The sequence below is a fragment of the Topomyia yanbarensis genome, chromosome 1 (genome assembly GCF_030247195.1).
Source record: "Topomyia yanbarensis strain Yona2022 chromosome 1, ASM3024719v1, whole genome shotgun sequence".
NCBI lineage: Eukaryota > Metazoa > Arthropoda > Insecta > Diptera > Culicidae > Topomyia > Topomyia yanbarensis.
In genome coordinates, this window is record NC_080670.1 from 40,966,329 (window position 1) to 40,993,437 (window position 27,109).

The 27,109-nt window shown below is 37.7% G+C and overlaps 1 protein-coding gene across 2 annotated transcripts in view; it reads left to right on the forward strand.

The window, feature by feature from the left end:
* The window catches only part of LOC131677443 (allatostatin-A receptor-like), a 288,093-nt gene that overhangs the window by 224,791 nt on the left and 36,193 nt on the right, over window positions 1–27,109 (forward strand). Inside the window, exon 5 of one of the 2 annotated variants that reach the window (XM_058957276.1) lies at window positions 1,413–1,735. The gene's annotated coding sequence lies outside the window, so the exon portion shown is untranslated. Of the gene's footprint in view, window positions 1–1,412; window positions 8,716–27,109 lie in introns of those variants that run through there. The other variant, XM_058957275.1, reaches the window with a different exon arrangement.

Sequence of the window (27,109 nt, forward strand, 5' to 3'; positions counted from 1 at the left end):
CAAACCGCAGTCCGCGTGCTGCTGTCAGAAGAGTTGGCCAAGCACGCCGTCTTCGATGGCACCAAAACTGTTACCATATACACCAGCACCAAGCAAATTTCGAACACTGCCCAAAGAAAAGGCCCTTTTCAGGGCCATCAATTTATCGACAAAGAATCGAATTGAAATTTTATTACAAGCATCAGAAAGTGGCTTGCCAAGAGCGTTGGATGGTAAGTGAGCCACTTGTGAACAATATCGTCGCTTTCAAGTAGAATGGCACAAAATAAAAAAGTTATTTGTGTGATTTGTAGACAGGTTAGTGTAATGATTCAATTTACAAAAATGTAGAATGTTCAATTACTGAAAATAACAGATTTTGTGAAAGCAGTGGTTGGTCCATACAATTCGATTCCAAGCGAGCCAGACTAGTTTTCGTTGGAAGGTCCATCTCTGACAATAGAAATAAACTATTTTATTTTGAATTCAACTACAACTTCTTTGAAAACAGCACAGCTAAAAAACTTTTGGGAAAAACGAGCAAACCTAAATTTTCCACCATAATAAAAACTAGTGCCCCCGCCGCACAGCATCATCAAGATTGATAGTTATTCAAGCCGGGAGGAAAGGGAGAGGGAGGTTGTAAGGCAATGGAAAATTTCATTTATAATAATAATACTTTATAATTGGCTGGTTCTGAAAACAACTTGTTGGTTTGTGGTTTATTTTGGGTCACAATTTAGGCCCGCTCGATTTCTGATAGCTGTGAATTTTTCGCAGGGCGACTGTTTCTGTTCGGTAGCGATGAGGCTCTTAACGCCAACGGTGACTGGGGCACTTTTACACGGCCTTCGTTGCCAACCAGCCCCCTGTCAAGGACGACGTCTCTGTACAGCCAGCATCACTGCCATGAAAGGCAAAACATTGATTTTGAACCGAATGATTAGAAGCTGTATTTAGTTACAAAATGTCGATTAAATTAAATTATTAAATCATCCCACAAGATGCAAAACGTCGTGTGGAATGCTTGAATATCGAGCATAGTGCCGAACATAATTCTTTGTTTGGGGCTTTATAGCTATAACGCCCCATATATGTCGGTCGCTGTCAAACTCCATATGATGGTATAGGGTTGCCAGGGGGTTGTTGCCAACTGCTTGCGGGGAGCCTTTCCTCCGGTGGACTTACGATAATTGATAATTCCAAAAATACTCCAAATAAACTATGAATGTGCTAAAGTCGACAAAATCGCATAGAAATTGCTTATTCCAGAGCAGAATTTACCGGTCTAAAGTGTATTCTACTTCACTCCGGTTATGTCTCTGACATTACCCACCCATCTTTTGTTTTTTTCCCTTCACAGCGTATTTGCTCATCCGAGAATAAAGGTAATCCATCCTAATTCGTTCTCTCCGCTTATTTCTTCCCTGCAGGCAAAACTCTTATTCGCCTACTCAACCGGATCGGATCTACTGCAAACAACGGACACATACCGCCCGACGGAACTCACTGGATTACCTCTAATTATCCTGTGGCAGTTGTGCAACTGATTTCCCTTCTTATCGGGAGTGGTCGTTAGATGGCAAACATGCGGTAACTTTCAAACCAAACCGAAGACACATGCTGCTTTACCGTTCTACCGAGCAACGAATTTCAGAAGTAAGCACACACACACACACACACACAAACGCACTCAACCCAGTTAATTTGGTATGAAGCAGCTCCTCCCGGATGCACACTAGGATGGCCTACTTAGGTACGATATTTTAGTATCACACTGGTAAGGTTATGAGTTGAATCGGTTCGGTTCGTACGGATTAAGAAATAGGTATTTGATTCGAGCAAACAGCTATTTACCAAAATCTCGTTGGTGTGGTCAACCTATTGTGGACAGGTAGCAAAACTGGAGCAATGAGAACAGAGCCTGGAAGCATCGAGGGGTGTTCCAATGTGTGTTTGTCGTTTTTACCGAGAAATTTTTGTAGTTTAAGGAAACCTCGGAGCGAAAGATGCGGATCGGTTGGGGAACAGCATTTTGGCAATCTGAACCAGTCTGAATTCATCTAAGTTTGAATGAGCGCAGTATCGACGATACCGGTGTAGTAGAAGGTCAACAATGAAAATGCTGTAAGTTTGGTTACGCTGCCAATGATTTGGTGGTATAAAGATGTTTCGATTGAAACTCATTTTGACAGGTCGTTAGATTATCTTCTTTGTATTGCAACGACATCCGACAGAACTAGTAAAATATGATTTAAATTAGGTTAGCGATAGGTTTTCAACCGTTGCTTCTTCATCGGTAATTCTAGTTCCATTCAAAATTGTTTATGCATAAATGGTGACCTATTGTTAGTCCACTACTATAGCGTTTTCGTTTACGCTTTCACACTGCAACGTAGTGTAAAAATCCCAGGTTACACCCAAGTTTGAACGAGTGCACTAATGACTACACCGGTGTAGTGAAATGCCAAAAATGGCAATGAAAAGATAGTGAAAATTGACGTTCATTTCAACGTTCAAAAAAGTTGGAAGAGCAAATCCATATAACTTTTTGCCGTGTTCCATTGGTTAACTTTACAAATTGTGAAATTGCACAACTCACTTTCAAAATAGCCATCTTAATGCCTTCCATGAATTATCGATGACTTTTCTGTTTTAACGACATCCCTCGATGTAAGAGCTCTTTGGAGTTAAGTGCTTCAGAAGGCAAACGAACGTTCTTTGCTGGGTCTTTGAATTTACCAAATACATCACATCGAACAAGAAAAAAACCCGCCCCAGCCCTGTCCACTTCCGGCGGCCCGGCACCAGGTTAGGACGAAGAGGGAAAGCGATTAATCTTTCTTTATCTTCGACACTTTCCGCACCTTTCGACTGATACGAATAAAATACGGTTGCTCTGTTTTAGACCAATGAATGGAAAGGTTAACGAAAGTGCTCAACAAATGGCTTTCACGATTGCATTTGTTTTTATTCGTAAGCTCAAACTTGTTTTAAATCTTGATTAATATGCAGTGGATCATCCTGAAATGGTGCAAAAACCCTGTCAGAGGGAAATATACAGGAAAGACTCGAGTCACATTTTTCATCTACCGCCTCCACCCAGCCCCTACCGCCAGGATCCATTTCGCGTGATACGCCTATTATGCGAAGATTTATAACGCTTTTAAACAGAAACATTACAAGTAAAACGAGTGCAAGAAGAAGAAAAAACCTGCTGCAGGCAAAAAAAAACGTAAAAACGATAAGGACCTATCAAGCGAAAGAAAAATTGACATCGAAGTAGATGCATCATTTTTTTAAATGAGTAGAGTTTTCCCTTTCGGGTGGAAATTTAAAAAGGGGTAATATTCTTCGCCCTTCTTGTAGATAGATAGACTATTGTAATTTGTAGTGGAACTTAACTAAACTTGTGTAGGTTAATGTAGTGGTATTTTTCTATATTTCAAATGCAGTCGAAACTGCTGATTTAGCATGCACTTATACTGATCAAAAAATATGTTTGTGCTAGCATAATTCAAATAGAGGAAATTAACTGATAGAAAAGAATTTATCATAGAGTCTAGTAAAAGTTACTGTTTAGAGAAATTTTGTTGCAAAACATCTGCTAAGATTTTATTTCGTTGACGAGTCCATCTGTAAATAGTGAAAGCAAACATGATAAAATGAGCCCCAGAGTTTTTCAAACTTTCAAGCAGTTTTGATGAGTCTTTATAAAAAGCTTGTTTTAACGTATTGGTAGCTCTGGAAGGTACTGACATTTTATCGAATATAATTTAAAGGACAGAGTAGTAAATAAAAAAAATTAAATGGTTGTGTACAGTACACGACCACGGTGACATTAAAAATGTAGCTTTTTTCAAGAGCGCGCAAATGAATTTTATCTATCACACATATCGACTCACGTTCTTGCTCACTCGCCTGTTTTCATATGTTACAATTTGCTATATACCCTCCCCCATTAAAACATAATTTATTGAAGGTCTTTTAACGGTAATCTATTAATTAATCAAGTATCTCACTAGGTGATTGGCATTATTTGGCTGATCCATCTAGTAAAAATAGGCTGGTCTGTCCAGAAAATATATTTAAAAGCAAAGTTCCATATTGAGAACTGGAAGCCCACGCCCGCCAACGGAAATATACAGATTCTCCATGTAATATGAAATTTCATTTTCCATTTAAATTTTCAATAATGTACTAATGAACTTAAGTAAACAATCTTAAGGTTAAGTATTTCTTGATCGATTAGTGGTGGAAAAAATGAAATTATTTGATAAATTACATTGTTATGCAACGTTCGCACTACCGGTTAAAACGGGTTTTTATGCTATCTTGGTGACATTTTTCTTGTTGCTAATTATTAAAAAGTATTATAACTCTGTAGTGTAAATATTGTATTATTAAACCAATTCTGCAGCGTTTAATGTTATATAGGTGTTTTATGTGGTAATAGGACTGACATAATTATATCTTCAGTACAGCGGTTTGTTTCATAATTTAAAACAGATTTATTTTAAAATTTAAATTAGTATACGCAACCGTTCTATTTGTTGTATACTTTAAAACGCAATTAGAACTGTGTTTTAAATACATAGGGTAGGACAGATACTCTGACTGGATAAACTGGGAAAACAATTTTAAGTCCAGTAACGCTTAAGACATGGCTTGAATTTGAATCGAAAAAGAACACCCACTTAAACTGTTGCTGGGACGGTAAGTTCTGTTTTAAAATTTTCCGTTGTGTGCAGTACGAAACAAAAGTGTTTGAAATTAGAAAACAAAAAGTTCTGCTGGGAATGTGATTGTTTCCGATGCAATTACACTCAGGTTTTTTCACGCAGGGGATACAGGCCGTGTAAATGAAAACCGTAAATTTCAAAAAAAACGCGTAAATGAAAACCGCGTAAATTTCAAAATCCGCGTAAAAAAACCTGAGTGTACTCTCCTATATAAAATACTACGCTGATGAACAGTGCAATAACTACAGAAGCACGTTGTCAGATGCCATACTGATAAAAAACATATAACCGAAATATGAAACATATGAAAACCAATAGGCTCTTTACCCTACGCAGCTACAAAGCGGCGTAAACATGGATTAACAAGTTACAACGCACACGCATGCATAAAAATAAATATTCTAGAGAAAATTTAGAATAGGACGTAAGTAACAATGAGAGATTCTCTTTGGGGTCTTTCTCCTCTGTTCATTACTCAGCCATTTCAACATTTACTACTCTACTCTTTGCATAATATTCTAGTAAAAACCGTCAGCTTTCGATATGTACTGGAAAATTAGTACAAAGTGTTGTAATGACGTCGTAATAAACGAAAGAGAAAGTAAACAAAGAGAGGCTCTCAATGTTACTTACGTCCTATTGAAAATTTTCACTAGATATTTTTTTCAAACGCAACACTCTTATGGCGATTTCGCTTGAACCTGAGTCAGGTTCTAACCCCAACCGCTGTCAGTTCATACATTTTGACAGCAGTTGGGGTTAGGAACTGACTCAGTTTCGCCTCAAACAAAAACCACATTAAGCAGCACACACCGTATTGAATTAAATCCAAACCACCCCACCCACCCACTTTGCAAATCATTCTGTGACACCGTGCTGGTACCCGAAAAATCCGCACACGGCCACCACTGCCGAAAATGCATAGCGTGAGCGTCTACCGCTTATTGTAGTGCCCAAACGCTGCAACCATGATCTTACCCGTTCGACATAAGAACAAAAACTGATTCAAACGGGTACGCGTCACCTCTATTTATAAACTAACCGTATATGGTTTAGTCACTTAGGTGCGAGTGTGTGCAAATGCCAATGTTGCCGAAAATCTATAGCGCTTATTGCATCGCCCGGAGACGACGTTGCTCGTGTGGGATAAGAGCAACAACTGATTTAAACGGACATGCGTTGCTTCTATTTATGACTTTTCGTGTTTCATTGAGCCACTAAGCTGCTCTCTATTGACGGCTGTGCCTGAAAAATCTGCTTCACGAATGGTAAATTTCCCGTTTTTCGTGAACTTTTTAATTTTACCAATTTCCAAAAGTCTACTTTTATTGGGGAGATATTAAATTATTACCAATATTTAAGTTAGGTGTCTCTGAATCGGTTCGTGTATGAATGATTAAAATCCATCTAGTAGGGGAACATGGGGAGACTTGACCAGGTTTTCAGCTAAAACTGCATAAATCTCTAAAAAAGCCTTCAATCCCCCAAAAATCATTCAGATATAATGCGCAAAGTTATTGCGCGTCTTCATGATTTTTTGCAGAATTTTTAATTTAATTTTTGAAAAGTTACAAAAGTTTTTCTGTTATCGTTTTTTCTGGTCAAGTCTCCCTATTGCGGGGAGACTTGACCAAGGCGTGGGGAGACTTGACCAAGAGAATTTTGAAAAATCATAACAAAAAATAATGACATAAAACATACTGTACTTATTTTTTCCCTATTGTCGAGATCCTTAGGTAGCAGTAAAAAATATAAAAGAGTTGCATTTGATAAATTTTGATTTTTTTAAATGCATTTCTTTTTAAGGATTAACTGTACTGCTTGCATTGCATGTTCACACGTCACGAAATCAGTCCCACTATTGCTAACTTTGCTTACAAATTTTAAAATATAAAGACTTATGTTTGGGGTGGGTTTTTTTTATGGCGTGATTAACATTAACAGTAGGTACCAAAGCATAATAAATATTAGGAATTTTGTATTTTTCTTCAGCTGATCGCCACTTGGTCAAGTCTCCCCATAAAATCTTGGTCAAGTCTCCCCAACATTAGTTATTGCGTTCAATTTCATGTGAATTCTAGTAATAACTATTCCAATGTTCCAGTTTATGTAAAATCATTTCACTGCTTCACAAGGATTAAGAGGGTATATTAGTCCTTTAATAGTAATTAGTAGTCGAGTAGATATGTCCATACAAAGTTTGATAAAAAATTACATAATTTAATGCAAATTTATTAATCACGTAATATTTTCTGCAAGGAAAGGATTTTTTACTCCAAACTTTCCAAATTACCTTAAGGGATCGAAACAAGTATAAAAATAGTTTTGAAAAAAAATTAAGAATCGAATAGGAGACGCCATAGCCGAAAATAGAATTTTGCGCTTGGTCAAGTCTCCCCATGTTCCCCTAATATCGGAGTTATAAGCGTTCACACCTTACATAGGTTCGTTACATGGGAGATAGTTTAGATTTTACAATGACACCTAGCCCCAGATAGTGGAGTAAGACATTTTTAATGTCAAAAACAATATGAGGTCAGTATTTTAAAGGTTTTTTTTTCAAATGATTTTCTGTCAACTGAGTTGACGTTCGATCCTGAATCTCTAATTAATGACTCCAGTTTTCTTTGCAATTTGCGTGAACGTTACCAAATTTTGAATCAAAAATGACCGTTTACTCAAACAAACTTTTCGCAGGCTGCGGTCAAAGCATTATCAGTTGACGACAAAACCATAAGATACTGCTGATCCGTTACGCTTGTATAATTCAGTCCATAACGTCACGTTACTCCTCATAAAACGAAAAATTCGATAGCAAGTCGAAGACTAAAATATTACGATAATGTTTATAAAAATTACAAACATCATGACTAAGCAGCTGAAATCATGAACATGAATCACACTACTCAACGTGAAAAATCCAAGAGCGAATTCATAAACAAAGTATCACGCCAACACGAAGAGAATTTTCTAAAATCATGACTTACCCCCTAAAACCATGAACATCGTTCAATTCTCGGGTCTTTTAGTCAATATGGTTAATACGAATCAGTTTATCTCCAAGTTATGAAATGGAATCATAAAAACTTCACTTGCAGTAACCCTTTTGAAACTTCGAGTGTAACGCAATACATTTTTGCGTGAATTAGTTTTTTGAAAATACAAATATGTTCCTCAATACGTGGTTCAGTACGGCTACATGTTAGAGGTTCCGAAATGTAGTTTGAAGAGTATTGCAACCGCCGCAGCATCATTTCCTATTCCTACTAAGACGAGGAAAGCCTTTATGAGATGGTGTAAATTCAAGAACACTCACGTGAGAAAAAAAATAAGTTGGGCTGGTTGGGAATTCCCAGTGTAAGTGGGAAGAAGACAAGTTGGTGTTTCTGAACAGTAAAGTTCAGTATCTTTTTTGCGCCCCATGGAGTGCTCTTCGCTGCTTTTGGAATTACTTATGCTGCAGTCTGCTTGATAAGATCTAAGTAAAATACAGTCTTCCCAAATGAACATCGTACACAATTTCGCTCTGTTGCTCATATTGAACCCACACTTTGTGTATGAACTCAAACACGCTATTTTGTACCAAAATACGTGCACATGTTCCAGTGGCGGATCCAGCGGGAGGGTTCTGGGGGTCCGGACACCTCCCGAAATTGTGTAACTTGTTGAGAAATTTTAAAATAGTTTCTATTTTTATTTGTTCTAAACTCAAATTTGTTCTCAAATCAAATTCGACCAGGGAAAATGATTTTATTAAATAATGTTATTAGTTACTATGTTTTAATTGCCGCAAGGTTCTACTGTATCGATTTTGTTGGCTATTTTCGGCAAATTTGAGACTAAGAGAAACGAAAGCAATGAAATTGAAAGACGGGTAGGTATTCTAGAGCGAATCAGTTATAAACTTAGAACGGAAAACTAGAACTAGGCAGGCTCATATGGGCATGATCGAAAGGAAATGTGAAAAATTCTTTGCCTTCTGCAGAGTAGGAGTTGGGCGGTGCACCCAAGTCTACCGCATGGTCTATGGTAGAACATAACTCATCATGATGATGATGAGTTATGTTCTACCATAGACCATGCGGTAGACTTGGGTGCAACGCCCAACTCCTACTCTGCAGAAGGCAAATAATTCTTCACATTTCCTTTCGATCATGCCCATATGAGCCTGCCTAGTTCTAGTTTTCCGTTCTAAGTTTATAACTGATTCGCTATAGAATACTTACTCGTCTTTCAATTTCATTACTTTCGTTTCTCTTAGTCTCAAATTTGCCGAAAATAGCCAACAAAATCGATACAGTAGTTATTATGTATTGTACAATGAACATTTCAAAATCAAATTTTCGGATCCCATCCGAAATATTTTTCTGGATCCGCCCCTGACATGTTCGTCTACACAACCGAACCTCATGTACGTATACGATGTGCGTACAAATAGGTTCGTGACACCAGTTTTCTCTTTCTCACTCCCATCATCGTAAACGTTGACTCTTTTTGCATTGTGCGAATCGTTCTCGTGTACGCACCCGGTGTACGTACACGGATGTTTGAACTAGAGTTTGTACATCGTTCGCTTGAGTTCGATGTTCGAGGCGAACCTGTACATCGACACGAACAGAGATGCCAGATTTGCAGATATGTCTGCAAATTCGCAGACTTTCAATTTCAGCTGCAGATTTTCTCGATGACGCAGATATTTGCAGATTTTTTAATTTGGCTGCAGATATTTACAGTTTTTTTTACTTTGGTTGCGGATATTTACAGATTTTTGGAAATAAAGGCTTTTAGTTACACTAGTTTCAAATTGCAGCTTAATCTATTTTAGGCTTTTTTGGTACTTTCCAGACTTTAAAAATTATTATTTGCAGGCATTTGAAAAAGTATCTGGCATCTCTGGACACGAAGCATGTTTGAGATTGAATGCGTGCTCGAAATGTTGTACACAGGTACAAACCTGTTCATGTTCATGGGAAGTCGTAAAATATAATCGGTATTAAGTCAGACCGGACTAGGTCGCAAAATATCAATGTATAAAGGGTTTTTTCAGCTACCTTCCATTTTTTCCACATTTTAGTATGTTATAATAAGCACTTATTGCGGCAAAAATTGTTTTCGAATTATAATGCAAAGGATGCTGTGGTTCAAACTTTGAACTCATTTTTCTCGAAATCAGTGCAATGTCCGGTCTGACTTAACACTGAAGATATGGGACTAGGAAAAAAATTTGTGCAATCCAAAAGTATGACGGCATACACCCAAAACCAAAAATCTTTTGCAATAATTGCAAGCGGCAATCACTTGCAAATAATGTTAGCATCGCTTGCAATTTTGCAGTGAAAGCCGCTTGCAATTGTTGCAAGCACATAAAATCAGTTCATCTCTTGCTATACCAAAACACGTTTCTTCAACACAACTGTCTAAGAATTGCTACCACATTCACGTACCTATGCTGGGTGTTATAGCAATACACGGCGAGTTTTTATTTACTGCCTGCTTTTTATTCATTTCTCACCAACATCATCACACGCAGTTTTTTGGCATATTCATTACATACGAGACAGCATAAAATTGGGGATGTGCGGATTGTACGAGTGTTAACGCTTTGTCCTCATGTGCAAAGATAAAACAATGCTTATAGTCACCGCTACGGCGCGTAAGAGTTCGAGTCTGGGTGCGTCCTTTACTTTTTTCATTAATCGTGAAATCATCCGTGTTTATATATGACTTTTATCCACTCATTACTGTCTGATGGCATGGTTGGATGGATGAAATATTGGTTAGTGATCTGTCCGTACAAGATTCGTTTTTCAATGCCAGCTATCTTTTTTTTATCTCACGCATATTGGGCACCAATACACATACAGGCAAAATTCGTTTTTTTCTGTTTCTTGCATTACATGCAAAGAAACTTCTTGCAATTTTTGCACATTACCAGAACGCTTGCAATTTTCGTTCGAATTTATTGCATTAATGTAAGAGATTTTTACCGGGAACGTTTTGGGTGTAGTTACCGGTTCAGATGAACCACAATATGTTTGAACCAGGCGGTTCCTGCTTTGTATGAGCAGCAAAGTTATAATTTTTGCTGATGTAACCTATGCAAACGATATACTTCGCATCATACACAGCAGCTGCAACACGTATCAGAGAGTTTAATATTGTTTTGAAATTTCATTTATGAAAAGTATTTTTATAAGCACCATAATACCACGATTATATTTTGAAGAAAAGTTGAAATTTGCGACAAATAGCCAATAGCATCAGATGTTTGCATAGACTGTTTTCATAGACTATTCATTCAAATTTGTTTAGGTAATGTTCCCAGCAGAAATGAAAATAAAGACCATGTCCGAATAGATGTTGTTAATTTAAATACAGACTTCCCATGATCGTCGACAAGTTTGTTCCTGTGTACAGAATTTCGTGCCTGCGTTCAACCTCAACCAATACTTCGTGTCGATGTACACAGGTTCGCCGCGAACATCGAACCCAAGCGTACGATGTACAAACTCTAGTTCAAACATCCGTGTACGTAAACCGAGTACTTACGCGAGAACGGTTCGCACAAGGCGAAAAGAGTCAACGCTAGTGGTGATAAGAGTGAGAAAGAGAAAACTGGTGCCACGAAACTGTGTGTACACACACCGAGTACGTACATTGGGTTTGGTTGTGCAGGTGAACATGTGCAAGTGTTTTGGTACGAAATAGCGTGTTCGTTCACGAAGTTTAATATGAGCACAGAACCAGAGCGAATATTGTGTACGATGTTCATTTGGGAAGTCTGTTTAAATATGAACGGAATTGTAAATCTTCGTATAGCCTCCGTATAGTACACCCAAAACAAAAATCTCTTGCAATAATTGCAAGCGTCAATTACTTGCAAATAATGTTAGCATCGCTTGCAAATTTGCAGTTAAAGTCGCTTGCAATTTTTACGAACTGTCAAAAATGAACACTCTGCTCATGGAAGAGAAAACTTTTCTCATTTGTTTACTACCAACAGTGCTGGGAAAATCATAATCAAAAAAAAATCAAACCGCAATCATGGCTGATAATTATCGCTTATGATTTTTTCGAAAATTCTCACTGCTGATAGAATCATGCCGTGATCACTCTCTTAACTATCAAAAGATCATCTCACAAAAATCACTACCGATTTTTTCTTGCCCTCTATCAGTGGTGATTTTGATCTGTGGTTGAATTTGATAATTGAGAGGGTGATCACGGCATGATTCTATCTGCAGCGAGCAATTCGGAAAAATCACAAGTGAGCATTATCAGCCATGATTGCGATTTGATTTAATTCTTGGATCAATAACCATTATCTATTTTCGAACATTATGGATATGTTAGGGGTGTCAATGAGCCAAGCTGAATTTTTTTTCAACTTTTTGGGAGTGTTTTATATTGAAAGGCAAGTTGAGGGCTGTTGAAAATCAATAGTTTTGGACATTTTCAATGCACAGGGGGGTCCGCCGATGTGTCAAAATGGAATTATTTTCAATTTTTTGGGAAAGTGTTTTATATTGAAAGTCAAGTTGAGGGCTGTTGAAAATCAATAGTTTTGGACATTTTCAATGCACAGGGGGGGTCCGCCGATGTGTCAAAATGGATTTTTTTTTCAACTTTTTGGTAAAGTGTTTTATATTGAAAGGCAGGTTGAGGGTTGTTGAAAACCAATAGTTTTGAACATTTTCAATGCACAGGGGGGTCCGCCGATGCATCAAAATGGAATTTTTTTCAACTTTTTGGGAAAGTGTTTTATATTGAAAGGCAAGTTGAGGGCTGTTGAAAATCAATAGTTTTGGACATTTTCAATGCAGAGGGGGGTCCGCCGATGTGTCAAAATGGAATTTTTTTCAACTTTTTGGGAAAGTGTTTTATATTGAAAGGCAAGTTGAGGGCTGTTGAAAATCAATAGTTTTGGACATTTTCAATGCAGAGGGGGGTCCGCCGATGTGTCAAAATGGAATTTTTTTCAACTTTTTGGGAAAGTGTTTTATATTGAAAGGCAGGTTGAGGGTTGTTGAAAATCAATAGTTTTGAACATTTTCAATGCACAGGGAGGTCCGCCGATGCATCAAAATGGAATTTTTTTGAACTTTTTGGGAAAGTGTTTTGGACATTTTCAATGCAGAGGGGGGGTCCCCCGATGTGTCGACATGGAATTTTTTCAACTTTTTGGGAAAGTGTTTTATATTGAAAGGCAAGTTGAGGGCTGTTGAAAATCAATAGTTTTGGACATTTCCAATGCACAGGGGAGTCCGCCGATGTGTCAAAATGGATTTTTTTTCAACTTTTTGGGAAAGTGTTTTATATTGAAAGGCAAGTTGAGGGCTGTTGAAAATCAATAGTTTTGGACATTTTCAATGCAGAGGGGGGTCCGCCGATGTGTCAAAATGGATTTTTTTTCAACTTTTTGGGAAAGTGTTTTATATTGAAAGGCAAGTTGAGGGCTGTTGAAAATCAATAGTTTTGGACATTTTCAATGCACAGGGGATCCGCCGATGCGCTAAAATTGATTTTTTTCAACTTTGCGGGAAAGTGTTTTATATTGAAGGACAAGTTGTTGGTAGTTGAAAATCAATAGTTTTGGACATTTTCAATGCACAGGGGGTCCGCCGATGCATCAAAATGGATTTTTTTTTCAACTTTTCGGGAAAGTGTTTTATATTGAAAGGCAGGTTGAGGGTTGTTGAAAATCAATAGTTTTGAACATTTTCAATGCACAGGGGGGTCCGCCGATGCATCAAAATGGAATTTTTTTGAACTTTTTGGGAAAGTGTTTTATATTGAAAGGCAAGTTGAGGGCTGTTGAAAATCAATAGTTTTGGACATTTTCAATGCAGAGGGGGGTCCGCCGATGTGTCAAAATGGATCTTTTTCAACTTTTTGGGAAAGTGTTTTATATTGAAAGGCAAGTTGAGGGCTGTTGAAAATCAATAGTTTTGGACATTTCCAATGCACAGAGGAGTCCGCCGATGTGTCAAAATGGATCTTTTTCAACTTTTTGGGAAAGTGTTTTATATTGAAAGGCAAGTTGAGGGCTGTTGAAAATCAATAGTTTTGGACATTTTCAATGCAGAGGGGGGGTCCGCCGATGTGTCAAAATGGAATTTTTTCAACTTTTTGGGAAAGTGTTTTATATTGAAAGGCAAGTTGAGGGCTGTTGAAAATCAATAGTTTTGGACATTTTCAATGCAGAGGGGGGTCCGCCGATGTGTCAAAATGGAATTATTTCAACTTTTTGGGAAAGTGTTTTATATTGAAAGGCAAGTTGAGGGCTGTTGAAAATCAATAGTTCTGGACATTATCAATGCACAGGGGGTCCGCCGATGCATCAAAATGGATTTTTTTCAACTTTTTGGGAGTGTTTTATATTAAAGGGCAAGTTGAGGGCTGTTAAAAACAATAGTTTTGGACATTTTCAATTAACAGGAGACTCTGTCGAAGTATCTAATTGGGAATGATTTCAACTTTTTGGGAGTAGGGTAAGATGGGGCGAAACCGACCGTTGGGTAAACCCGACCCCTCTCTGTTACCGAAAATCAGAAGTACTACGCGAACTAATATCAATGGTGTCGTGTAGAGCATCGAAAATAATCATAATGGTGGCATGACAGCATTTTATTAAACTACATTGAGATGCTCAAACGACAAAAAGCGTGTTTTTACAACTTTTGATTTGACTTTTGTGCTTTATTGCCTACAGGATATTTCTGATTGTTAAAGTGATTGCAAAAAAAATGTAAGTGGATTTAAATTCTTTGATTAAAATCCTACAAAGTGCATAGATGAATTTGGTTCAACCTATTTCATAACTTTTTTTAATTGCATCGTAATGAAAAATGACGCGGTGGGGCAAATCCGACCTCTAAATAGTGGGGTAAATCCGACCGCTTTTTTGCTAAGAAAATGTTTATTCATCATATTGAAATATATTTTTGTCGTTATTTTATATTATTTTTATGAAAAATGGTTCATAATTACAAACGAAAGACACAAAAACGTGATGATTATAGTATTCGTCAAGCAATTGCTCTGATGCAAATGGGAATATCATTACGTGCTACTGCTCGTGATTTTAGAATTCCAAAATTGACATTGAACTCCATTTTCTTCATGTTTCAATTCAATAACACAACATTCATTGATTTATCATTGAAAACCATAAAATTTGGGTAATATCTGCACTAAATCAACCAAAAACATAAGGGGGTCGGGTTTACCCCACCATTTTTGAAAACAGCAAAAATGAACATATTCGTAAAACGCTTGTATCTCAAAATATTCTCAAGATCAGAATGAAATGCTTTATATAGAAAGTTGCCCAGAAGTCTAACCTTTAATTTGGTATATAAAACGACTTGATCCGATGTAAAATGAGCATTTTACAGCCAAAACCATTTACTAGGTCGGATTTACCCCACCTTACCCTACTTTTAGAAAAATACTAAAACAAGGTGGTCTAATTCTTAAGGCTCAATATCATCAATATCAAGTATATCATGTAAAGCTTTTTTTCTCGGCTTGCTTTTTTTCATTGTAGGACTTATCGACTCTCCAAAACAAGGTTATTGGATGCGTGATACGCAGTTTTTGAACACATCCTTTTATTTTTACGAGCACTACATTCATTTGCTTTCACACATGAATAAATCCATAACAATAAATCAAGGAGTTAACATGATTTTGTGAAAAAAAATTTTGACGTAAAATAGCCCGCTTGTGGGGGTGACTTTACGCCAATTTTAGCTCTTTAGATTTCACGTTCAATCTTGATTTTCCAAAAGTTCTTTTCAATGACTTTGGAGGTACTTGTGCCATATGTAAAACATCGAACAGTTTCAAATTTGAAGTTGCGTGATCGTAGTTCTTAAGTGTAGTGTACAAAACGTTCTATTTTTGGCGTAAAGTAATCACCGATGACGGTATTTGAAAACCCACTCGTCAAACTCGTTCCAAAAACAAAGATAATTACAAAAATATTGATATCCGTCATTATCCCGACGAACTACTTATGAAAAAAAAAGTTCAACAGACGTATTTTTGGAGTCAATACGTTTTTATGTACAACATATCCAACACTTAAATTTATTTAGCGCAGCTCTGTCTACAAATCAATATAATCCTAACAATAGCAAAACAAACTTTAATTTCGTTTTTACTCTTAATTTACTATAATAAACACTTAATTTACTATTATAAACCGAAGCTGTTAATGTATTCTTCTATAGTCCCTAAACATAGGCTTATAACTTTTTCTGATTCTGTATAAATTTCACTTGAGGAGGTCTTCCAGCACAAAATTAAAAAAAAACTCTAAGGCACGGAAAATATGCTCAAGAAAGGATTTGCACGAATTGGACTTGGTTCGTCTGCTAGAGCTTATCAAACATATGTTAATATGAGGCTGACAAAAACGGGTTAAAAAGCTGATAAAATCTGGGTAGACAAAATCGGGAACTGATAAAATGGGGTGTTAACTTTATTAATTTTTCTAAGTAACTTGAACAATTTTGAATTGCTCGAAAAATAAAAAAATGGATAACGCAATCTTTAGCCTTAAATTATTGTAGACAAAGAAAAGACCTTTATCAGCCCCCGATTTTGTTTATCCCCAATTTTGTCAGCTTTTGACGATTTTGTCATATTTATAAAAAAGAAAGAAATAAACAAAACAATTTTCCAAAAAATTCAATTTTGATGCATCGGCGGACCCCCCTGTGCATTGAAACTGTCCAAAGGTATTGATTTTCAACTACCAACAACTTGTCCATCAATATAAAACACTTTCCCGAAAAGTTGAAAAAAAATCCATTTTGATGCATCGGCGGACCCCCCTGTGCATTGAAAATGTCCAAAACTATTGATTTTCAACTACCAACAACTTGTCCTTCAAGATGAAACACTTTCCCGAAAAGTTGAAAAAAATTCCATTTTGGCACATCGGCGGACCCCCCTGTGCATTGAAAATGTTCAAAACTATTGATTTTCAACTACCAACAACTTGTCCTTCAATATAAAACACTTTCCCGAAAAGTTAAAAAATTCAATTTTTGGCGCATCGGCGGACCCCCCCTGCATTGAAAATGTCAAAACTATTGATTTTCAACTACCAACGACTTGTCCTTCAATATGAAACACTTTCCCGAAAAGTTTAAAAAAATTCCATTTTGGCACATCGGCGGACCCCCCTGTGCATTAAAAATGTCCAAAACTATTGATTTTCAACTACCAACAACTTGTCCTTCAATATAAAACACTTTCCCGAAAAGTTAAAAAAATCAATTTTAGCGCATCGGCGGACCCCCTGTGCATTGAAAATGTCAAAAACTATTGATTTTCAACTACCAACGACTTGTCCTTCAATATAAAACACTTTCCCGAAAAGTTGAAAAAAATTCCATTTTGGCACATCGGCGGACCCCCCTGTGCATTGAAAATGTCCAAAACTATTGTTTTCAACTACCAACAACTTGTCCTTCAATATAAAACACTTTCCCGAAAAGTTGAAAAAATTCAATTTTAGCGCATCGGCGGACCCCCTGTGCATTAAAAATGTCCAAAACTATTGATTTTCAACTACCAACAACTTGTCCTTCAATATAAAACACTTTCCCGAAAAGTTAAAAAATTCAATTTTAGCGCATCGGCGGACCCCCTGTGCATTGAAAATGTCCAAAACTATTGATTTTCAACTACCAACGACTTGTCCTTCAATATGAAACACTTTCCCGAAAAGTTGAAAAAAATTCCATTTTGGCGCATCGGCGGACCCCACCTGTGCATTGAAAATGTTCAAAACTATTGATGTTCAACTACCAACAACTTGTCCTTCAATATAAAACACATTCCCGAAAAGCTGAAATCGTTAGCATTTGGATTATTTTGCATCCCTACATGTGTGCTGGATCGCTCTCACTCCCAAAATCATTTGGCTAAATCATCATCATAAGGAGTTTCTTACAATAATCATGTACAATACCATCAACCCTGATTTTGCATCTTTTCTATCATACCTGATTTTCTCAACTTCATAATCCTGATCAAAAAAAAATCATAATCAGGCCGTGATCACAGGCGGTGATTTTGTTGCAATGATTTTTTGCTACCACATTATCGCTTCAGAGAAAATCACTAGCGATTTTTTATGGTTGTGATCATAGCACTGCATGATCAGCAGTGATAATTATCACTGATGATTTTTGATTTTCGGTGATTTTCCCAGCACTGACTACCAACATTTGTGATTGGCGAGTTCAGGAATCAGAATATATTGGCTCAAATGGCACGTTCCCCGTACATAGTCGGGGATTTGTGCCTTGCCGTGTGTTTTCATCATTTCCTGAGCGGAAGGAAAGGACAAGGAGGTGTGGGGAAGTAGAATTGGAAGGGTGGGAAAAATAACAGCACAAAACAAAAATAAAAAACAGGTAAGTTAAACTCACAAGTAGTTCAACTTGCCTGCGAATAAGCCTAAAGCTCTTTACCACATTGGATAAGAAACTTTAGTATGTCTCTGAGTTTCAGTCGTCCAAACATGGTTTCGTCTATATAAGGACGGCTGAAGACTCGAAATTGCAATTGTGCTACCGCTGGACAGTTGTATATCAGATGATATGAGGTTCCGTAGTCGGATTCACAAAGATCACATGAAAAAGACTCAGCGCGCTGAATAGTTGCCCTGTGATAATTGAGTTTGCAGTGGCCGGTTAAACCCCTTGTCAGCATGCCGCAGAGGAGCTTCGAAAAATGTAAGAGATTTTTCGAAACCACTGGGCATGGTTGTTCTAGAAACGCCTGTGTTTGGCGACACGTTAGTAGATTTCTCCTATAATTGCGGTGCTCGGTGCGAAGCCCGGGACCGAATTTTTTCCCTTATCCAACTTGTCGAAATTGGCAGCGCGGGCTCAGGACCAACGAAGTCAATCGCTGAACCTGCCCTGGCCAATTCGTCAGCCCATTCATTTCCAGTAATACCGCAATATCCGGGCACCCAGACAAGGTAGATAGTGTTGACAATGCTTAGTTCTTCGATTTGGGTTCGGCACGCGATCACTAGCTTGGACCGAGATTTGTCTGAGCTAAGGGCCTTGATTGCAGCCTGACTATCGGAGCAGAAGTTTATAACTCTGCCGGACAAACTCAGTTGAAGGGCCGATTGCACCCCGCACATAATCGCAAAGATTTCTGCTTGGAATACAGTACAGTATCTACCTAGTGAGTGACATTGTTCCAATCTCATTTCACGACAGTAGACACTAGCACCAGCACGTCCCTCCATCAGAGAACCGTCAGTATAACAGACCACTTGCGTTTGTTGTTGTCTTTCCATAAAGCCAGACAACCACTCCTCTCGAGAGGGAATCTTCACATGGAATGTGCTGTAAGGAAAACTACAAGTGAGTGTAATATCGCTGGGAGCAAGAATATCTTCACCCCATGTAACCATTTGTGACCACAATCGTGTATGACTGGTAGCAAGATCAACATGATTACTGTTTCAAAGCCCAGTAACCTGCAGTCTGTATGCACATGATAGTGCTTCTTGTTTGAGGTGTATGTGTAATGGTTTGATATTTAGAAGTGCCTCAAGAGCAGCAGTCGGAGTCGTGGTGAACGCACCAGTCAACGCCATGAGCGCCATTCTTTGCAGATAGTTTAGCTTTGACTGGACTGTCACCATCTCTCCCCTCTGCCACCACACAAGGCATCCGTATGACAGTATTGGACGTACAATTGTCGTGTAAATCCAATAGATGTATTTAGGTTTGAGACCCCAGGTCTTTCCAAAAGTTCGTCTGCACTGCCCGAAGGCCATGCACGCTTTCTTGACTCTGAACTCAATGTGAGCAGACCAATTCAGTTTGGAATCCAATATGACTCCAACGTATTTGACTTGATCTGCACACAGTAGCTCAGAATCAAAGAACTGCAAGGGACGAACCCCGGTTGTTATTCGCTTCTTCGTGAAAAGAACCATTGAAGTTTTGTTTGGGTTAACTGATAGTTTAACTTGTCGACACCACTGTTCGACAGCTCTTAATGCCTGTTGCATTAAATCAAAGATTGTTCCGATGCAAAATCCAGTAATTAGTATTTGGTAATCGTCAGCAAACCCGTAGGTTGGAAATCCAAGCTCATTAAGTTTCTTCAACAAGCCGTCAGCTACTAAGTTCCATAACAAAGGTGACAGAACGCCGCCCTGAGGACAACCGCAAATACTCAACTTCCGTATCTCAGCCTGTCGCAGTGACGAGCAAAGTATGCGGTTACTAAGCATTGCGTTTATCCAACCCGAGATACATGCAGGTATCCCATGACCGCGCGTCGCTTCCAGAATAGACTGGAAGGACACATTGTCAAAAGCACCCTCAATATCTAGGAATACACCCAAGCTAGATTGCTTGAGCGAGAAGGCTTTCTCAATGTTGTAAACAACATCGTGAAGCAGAGTTATCGCGGATTTCTCACAACTGATATGCATGTTGCATTTTGTGCAGTGGATATTCAACTAAACTAACGTACCGTTTCTCCGGAATTTTTATTCAAAGTGAATTTTAACAGTTGGCTTCTACGCCGTAATCTTCATATGTTTGTTGAGAAGTGTACTTCAAAAGTGTCGTATTAGGAAATGGCTAATATGGTATTGCGAACTGAGGTGCTAGAATGATTTTCATTCAAATTTGGTTTATCAAAACTAGATGTGGCTTGTCATAATTATCAAACTGGCGTTATTTTCATATGATAACAATCAATAGAACACCCTCTTCGACCAACTGAAAGCTCCATGTAATGCTATCGACATGCAAATTTAATAAGTAAAACAAATTAGTATTCCAGTCGCCCGGAGCCCCGCTGCTGGATAATAAATTGGGTAAAAGTTTTCGAATTTCTAGTCAAGTTGTAGCTATTTTTCATCGCCGTTTTCCACGCTCATTACCGAAGCCCCGAAGATCCTAGCTTAAATATCGGCATCTACTTTTCTTTTCCAAACATTCCAATCGAAAAAAAAAGAATCATAAAATTATCTAACCGCAGTCAGCTACCACCATCCATCGTCCGCATCGCTCCGAGTCCATACTTCTAATCAATCATATCGTATCGATCGAAATCTTACGCAGCGCGTTCAGGACGATCAATCCATCAAACCGACAGGCCCGGATAGGATTAACAATTCCGAAAACTACCATCAGCGCTATGGATACGGGCTAGGCGCCAGGCCAGTTTTGTCGATGTATTTATTATTTTTTCATTAAATTGCACTATCATTTCTCAGGTTTGAAAAGCCCTTTCGCTGACTGGTTGCAGTCGAGGATTTTTTTTCCGTCTGGCCCGGCCATTCAGTTGAAACGGGTATCAATTCTCCCTATATGCGGATGCTTCATATTTTCCCATTGGCCATCCGAGTGAGGGGTACCCGTATGTTTTTTTTTATATCCACTATCGAGTAGGGTTGGCATTTGCCGCACTTTAGTACCGTCGTATATTGTCGTCAGTAAATCGCGTTAGGCAATTTTGTGAACCATACTCTGAGCGGGGTTTTGAGGTATAAACGATTGCGTGTGGTAGTCTGAAAAAAATAGTTGGCTGCAATCCTATATTTATATTCATTTATAATTAGTAATAAAAAATACCTTTAACTGGTCGACATGATTTGATGCTTTTGGCCGACTTTGGTGCTTTTGGATTTTCTAGATTCACTAATAAGACCAAACTCTACGACATGGAAACGGAAATCCAGTGGCTCAATTTTTGGTCGAGTTATTTCAACCCGCCGGATGTCACGTGGCCCGACGAAGCTTTGCCCTTTACTTACTTGTCCGTCCAGCTGCAAAATCTACGTCCAATATATTCAAATCAACAGCCATCACAATCTGAGAACAAAAACCGACTGTGAAAGACCATTGACCATCGTGACCGAAGAAGTAAGGAAAAACCAGCCCCGTGAAAACTGTTTGTTGCCTGAAGCTGCCACCAAATGCCAGTAGCGCTAGCTACGTTTCCAATGTTGAAGGTCTGTTCACATGAACTGTATAACACTGCTTAAAAGTTGGATTCAATACAAGTAATTAATAACAATCCCTGTCAAAAAAATGCGGACGAGCATGGTCAGGCGATTTAAAAAGTTTGACATTTGACTCAACTCGCCTGTGCTAATTGCCCCTAGGAACAAATGCAATTTGCGAAGGCGATTTAAAGGCAATTTCAATACTTAGACAAATTTTCTGGCGGCTGAAATGGACTTGGTTGTTTTTTGCGTTTTTCAAACATGGCGGTTCATGTTTGGCTTAAGTTTAAAATTGTTTTTTTTTAAACAATTGGCGTGTTCCCGCTTGTATTTTGTTTGTTTAGTGCACTTAATTTAGCCAACGAATGTGGAAAATTGTGGAATCGTGTGTAAGTATAGTGGAACAAGATCTCTGAGTCTAAATGAAAGTCAGATTGTGGTAAGTTTTGGTGTGCAATACGAATTTCACCATCGATTCTTCCTATAGTCTGGTGGTGATTACCTAGTGTACCGATAAATTTATGTGAGTAGATAGTGAATCCGAAAATAATTATTATTTTTAATTTTCATATCAGGCAATTAAGGGCGATTAAATGGTGCGTTCCCTGGGCGATTTAGGGGCGATTTGAGGGTGGGTAGAGCGGCAAAAAAATGACGGCGGCAAATCGCCCAAATGTTGCATATAAAATAACCCCCTAATTGCCAGCAAATTGCTGGCAAATTTTAGGGCAATCAGCGCATCCGAGTTGGCAAATAGCCCTCCGCTAGCCAGCAACTTGCCCTTTTTGACTGGGAATATATGAGAAATTACGCTTTCTCTTGCATCGCTTCTTCTCCACAAAATCCGAACGCTTTTATCACCTGAGTACTAGTTAAGCACATCAAAATGAAGTTTGTTTGCATTCGATAAGTTTCAGGTCGAGTTAACAACATTGGCTCGTAGCGATGTGAATGTTGCTAAAGCGCGTTCGCTGCAACTACAACTAGCCGATCCAGAAAGCCAGCTTATGTTAGCTTCACTCATTTTTCAAAGAAACGTCAAAATATTCACCCTCTTGGGAAAAACATCTCATCACGAGCACAATGACAGCATTACCATTGACGACATGGACGCCCCATTAAGTTAATGTATCGAACCGTGTGGAAGAAACGAATTTAACAAACTATTTTACTAGTTAAAATGATATTCCTGAAATTCCAAAAATATAATAAAAGTTAAACCTCATTTTTTCCGAGCACGTAACTGGATACCAGGGCAGGAAATATTCGAACCGAACCTATGTTCGAATACTTTCAAAGCGCGAAGCTTTGCGTTACTGGTTCGTATTCACAAGCTTCGCATCACAATCGCTTACCATCGTAATTGCGGACATTTGGGCGATACTTTTGCGTGCTCTTCGGCGAGGACAAATGAAGCTTCTTGTTCATTTCATTGATGTTCGGAAAGATATGTAAAAGCTTTTGCGTAGTTTTCGACGAACACGAGCTAAGCTCTTGGTTCGTGTGATCGATATTTTTGAAACAGTTACACGGAGCTTCGAAGCGATGTTCGCGAACACAGAAAAAAGATTACCTCGAAGTATTTCAGAATCGCGAACACCGAAGGATTATATCAATTTAGCATCGCGAGGGCCATCGCTAACATGTTCGCCGGACGATATTAGTTTTCTTTATTCAAATACCTACCTACTAGTTATGCAAAAAAAAGTATATTCTAGACAGAGGCCTTGTATTAAGGGTGGAATAGGTGAAAAATAATTGTGACAATGTGTAGCTTATGGATGCTGGGGTTAACTGAAAAGTGACGTAATAAGTTTATTTAAGATACCCTACTGATATATTACCAGTAGGGATAAAATCAAGATTTCGTGACAGGGCGGGGATAAATTTTCAAATGAAATAAATTAGGGCTAGAAAATGAAGTTAAACACAATGTACACAACGTATTGAGTGGCTCGCTTATCTTAGTCATGTTCCTATGTCAGTTTCTTGAGGATCCAGTTATGTCAGTTTCTTGAGGATAAAGATATCGATATCCATTCAAAGGAAAAAATCGATTATCAGTTAAATAAATAACGTCATGATGTGTATGATGAATCCTAGAAATAAATAGGGAATGTCAATAAACTCGACCATTCCCGATTCATATTTTGCAGCTCTGGTCGTTTTGTAAATCTTGTTTTCGACTAACAGTAAAACCATTTTGATTCAGAAGTATGTTTTAGAAGGGCGCATGTTTTTTCGTGCACTTATTTAAAAAAACGCTTTGAATCCATCTACCAGTGTGATGAGACATTTTTATAACTGTTTTCGAATATTAGATCGGTTGAGAACTTTTAGAACATGATATTTCGAGAAATTTTGAAAGTGAAATTAAATCAGTTGTAAAGTATTAGAAAATAGCCTTTTAAAATGAACGGACAATCGAATTATTACTAATACTTTATGAATACATTATCTAAGTTCTTCATTCAATGCAATATGTATGCAAAAAGTTAAAAACTGGATTTCCCTTGAGAACTGGGCAAAAAAATCGAAAAAAATGTGTTGGCGATCCGAGAACTAGAACAGAAATTGTAACCCTTGGACCTCTGAAGTGCATGCGTACAAAATCCTATAGTCTAATGTTTGTTTTCATTCATTTCATTTAATAATTTTCAGTTGAGCAATTCTGTCGCAAACTGCATTGTGGAGCGAGGGTCATAACTTCCTAAATTTAAATGTTCCTATTAATTTAGTGCACTCTCTTTAACATAAACTACTCTAACGAATGAACGAATGGGAGTAGGTTCGATAAATTTTGAAAGAAGCCGTTAAATCAACCACTTAAGGGATTACACCACCGCAAAATTTAAAAAAAAATCGAAATTGATCTTGATTGATTTTATTATTCCATATCAACATTTGAATAGGGCTAATAAGATTTGTGAACAAACTTTTGTTTTGCTGATTTCTCTTAATTTGTTATCATTTCAACACAAAAAACATTTGAAATCGATTCTACCAAGGGCAAAGATGTTGATTCATGTGTATTTTTCATAAAATTCAACTCTGTAGCGGAAAAATGAGCGAAATAAGTTTGTTTACAAAAGTCTCATTAACCCTTTTGAAGAATTACTATTGTATTGATCTTAAATATGGGTCTTCAAAATAATATATCAAAATATGGAATGCGACAAAAAGCGAATAATAATGGAAAGACAGTATTCGAAAAAGTTCGAGTTTAGAACGACTTTCATTCTACTTGGAGTTATTTATTTCGCTTCTCATTTTCCGAGATTTCCCTTACATAAAGCATTTCGGCTATAACTGATTCAAAAAAAAATGCAGGGAGCCCTAAAGATTTCTTTCTTTTATTTTTTATTAGTAAAAGTCAAATAAGGGAAGATTACATCATGGAGAAGATAAACCAAATTTTGTCCTTTTCTGAATTGTTTTTGGATTTCCAACAAAAAAAATCACTAGAACATTGTTTGTAAGTTCTTTGCGTTTCTCCATCAGTAATTAGTTAACAAATACAATACAAACAAGTTGGAATATCCTTCTCATTATTTATCACAAAACACATGTACAGGAGTCATGTACGCCTAACTACCCCTCAGTGGATGCAAATAACTGAAGTTGGCCGTCTAACTGAACTCAGACGTCAGCAGTGAGATTCCATCCGAAAATTGTTCTTTTTAGGAAGAATTTGTTTTAGATAGGGAGATTATTAAGAGAGGGGTAATGGTTTTAGCGTTAAAAAACACTATTTGCGATTTTTTTTAGAAATTTGGGCGAAGCGAATTGATCAAAACTTTTGTACATTATAATGTATCATTTCATCCAAAAGAGTCATTTCACCAAAAAACATTTTTTCACGCAGAAACCCTTACCCCCTTAAACATACTTTATACACCTTCACCTAAACTCCTTGGCAGGGAAAATATATTCCGATCGAAGAAGAAAAGACGAGTTTGCAATCAAAGTAGCTAGTAAACATAATTGTATTCCGAAAAAAAGAATTTGAATTTCACTACCACTACGCTCATTCAAACTCGTGGCTCATAAATTGGTAAGGTATGCGACGCACCTAATCCCTAAATCCTAAATTATAATCTTAAAATAATCCATTTTATTTATACTAAAAATAAGATTTACAGTTTATGATTTTAAGACAGATAGTCACGTAGCGAACATGTTCGCGGTGGCCTCATGATGCTGATGCTTGAAGCGATATAAAACTTCGATGTTCGCGATTCTCAAATAAACGAGGCATTCGCTTTATATGTGTTCACCGAATATCGCTTCGAAACTCTGTGGAAATGTTCCAAAAACGCAAAAACCACGAGCCAAGAGCTTACCTCGTGTTCGACGATGTGTGCTTCTAAGGTTAATGTGAACTTTTTCGAACATTGTAAAGAGCGAACTAGATGCGAAGCTCGCTTCGTCCGAGCAGAGATAAGTTTTACCCCTAAATGTTCGCAGCGATTGTGTCAAACTCATCGATTGCATGTGGTATGCTTGAGAAGGTGCTTCGTGAAGCTTCGAACAGCAATCAATTCATTTTTCGAAATTTTCCTGCCCTGCTGGATACTAACAACTAATGGTTAATCTATACTGTTTCCAGGAAGATGTTCCGTTGTACCCTGTTCCACCTTTTTTCGCAACTACGGTATAAAACTCATCCTACCGTGGCAAATGGCGAATAAAATTTGTTTTTGGATGAGCAGTGTGTGTGGGTGTGTGTTTTGGAAACTGTGCTTCCACAGCTTATGGTATGGTGGTGCTTATTTTTAAGGGCACGTGTCGTAAATAATTTAACGCAAGTGCTATCATAACAATAGTTGAGTGGGATTCCAAACCACTTAAATGTCCACTGGGTAAAAGTTATGGAATACGCATGACTTTAGACTGCAGTAGTAGCAGCAGCAGCAGCATAAGTTTGACTGTAAATGTGGCCATTCGGATCCGTTGGAACCTTTAAACTTAGACTCACGTTTAGTGACTTCGATTTTGGTTGGTTGAAATAGGTTTTTGGTGTTTACTGTTTCCGAGGCAGATGGAACGTTATCAATGGTTAGGTGCAAAATTTATGACTCAAAATTGAATGTATTCCAAATGGGGCGAAATAAAGGAGCATGTGCTCACTGGAGAGGCAATGAAGGTTTATGATTTATTTAGAGGCAATTCATAAATTCGCTTTGAATATTTCACGAAATAAAAATATGGCTTTTTGCACATGTCTAACTTTTATAAATACGAAACTGTTGTGTTTCCGCTTTGTTTTTCGTTGTGCTAATTCAAGCTGGAATCACGCGTTATTTGCAAATATTGCTTTACAAAACTTCCTCATAATTAAATAACGAATACGTTTTACAGTTAAACAACAGAC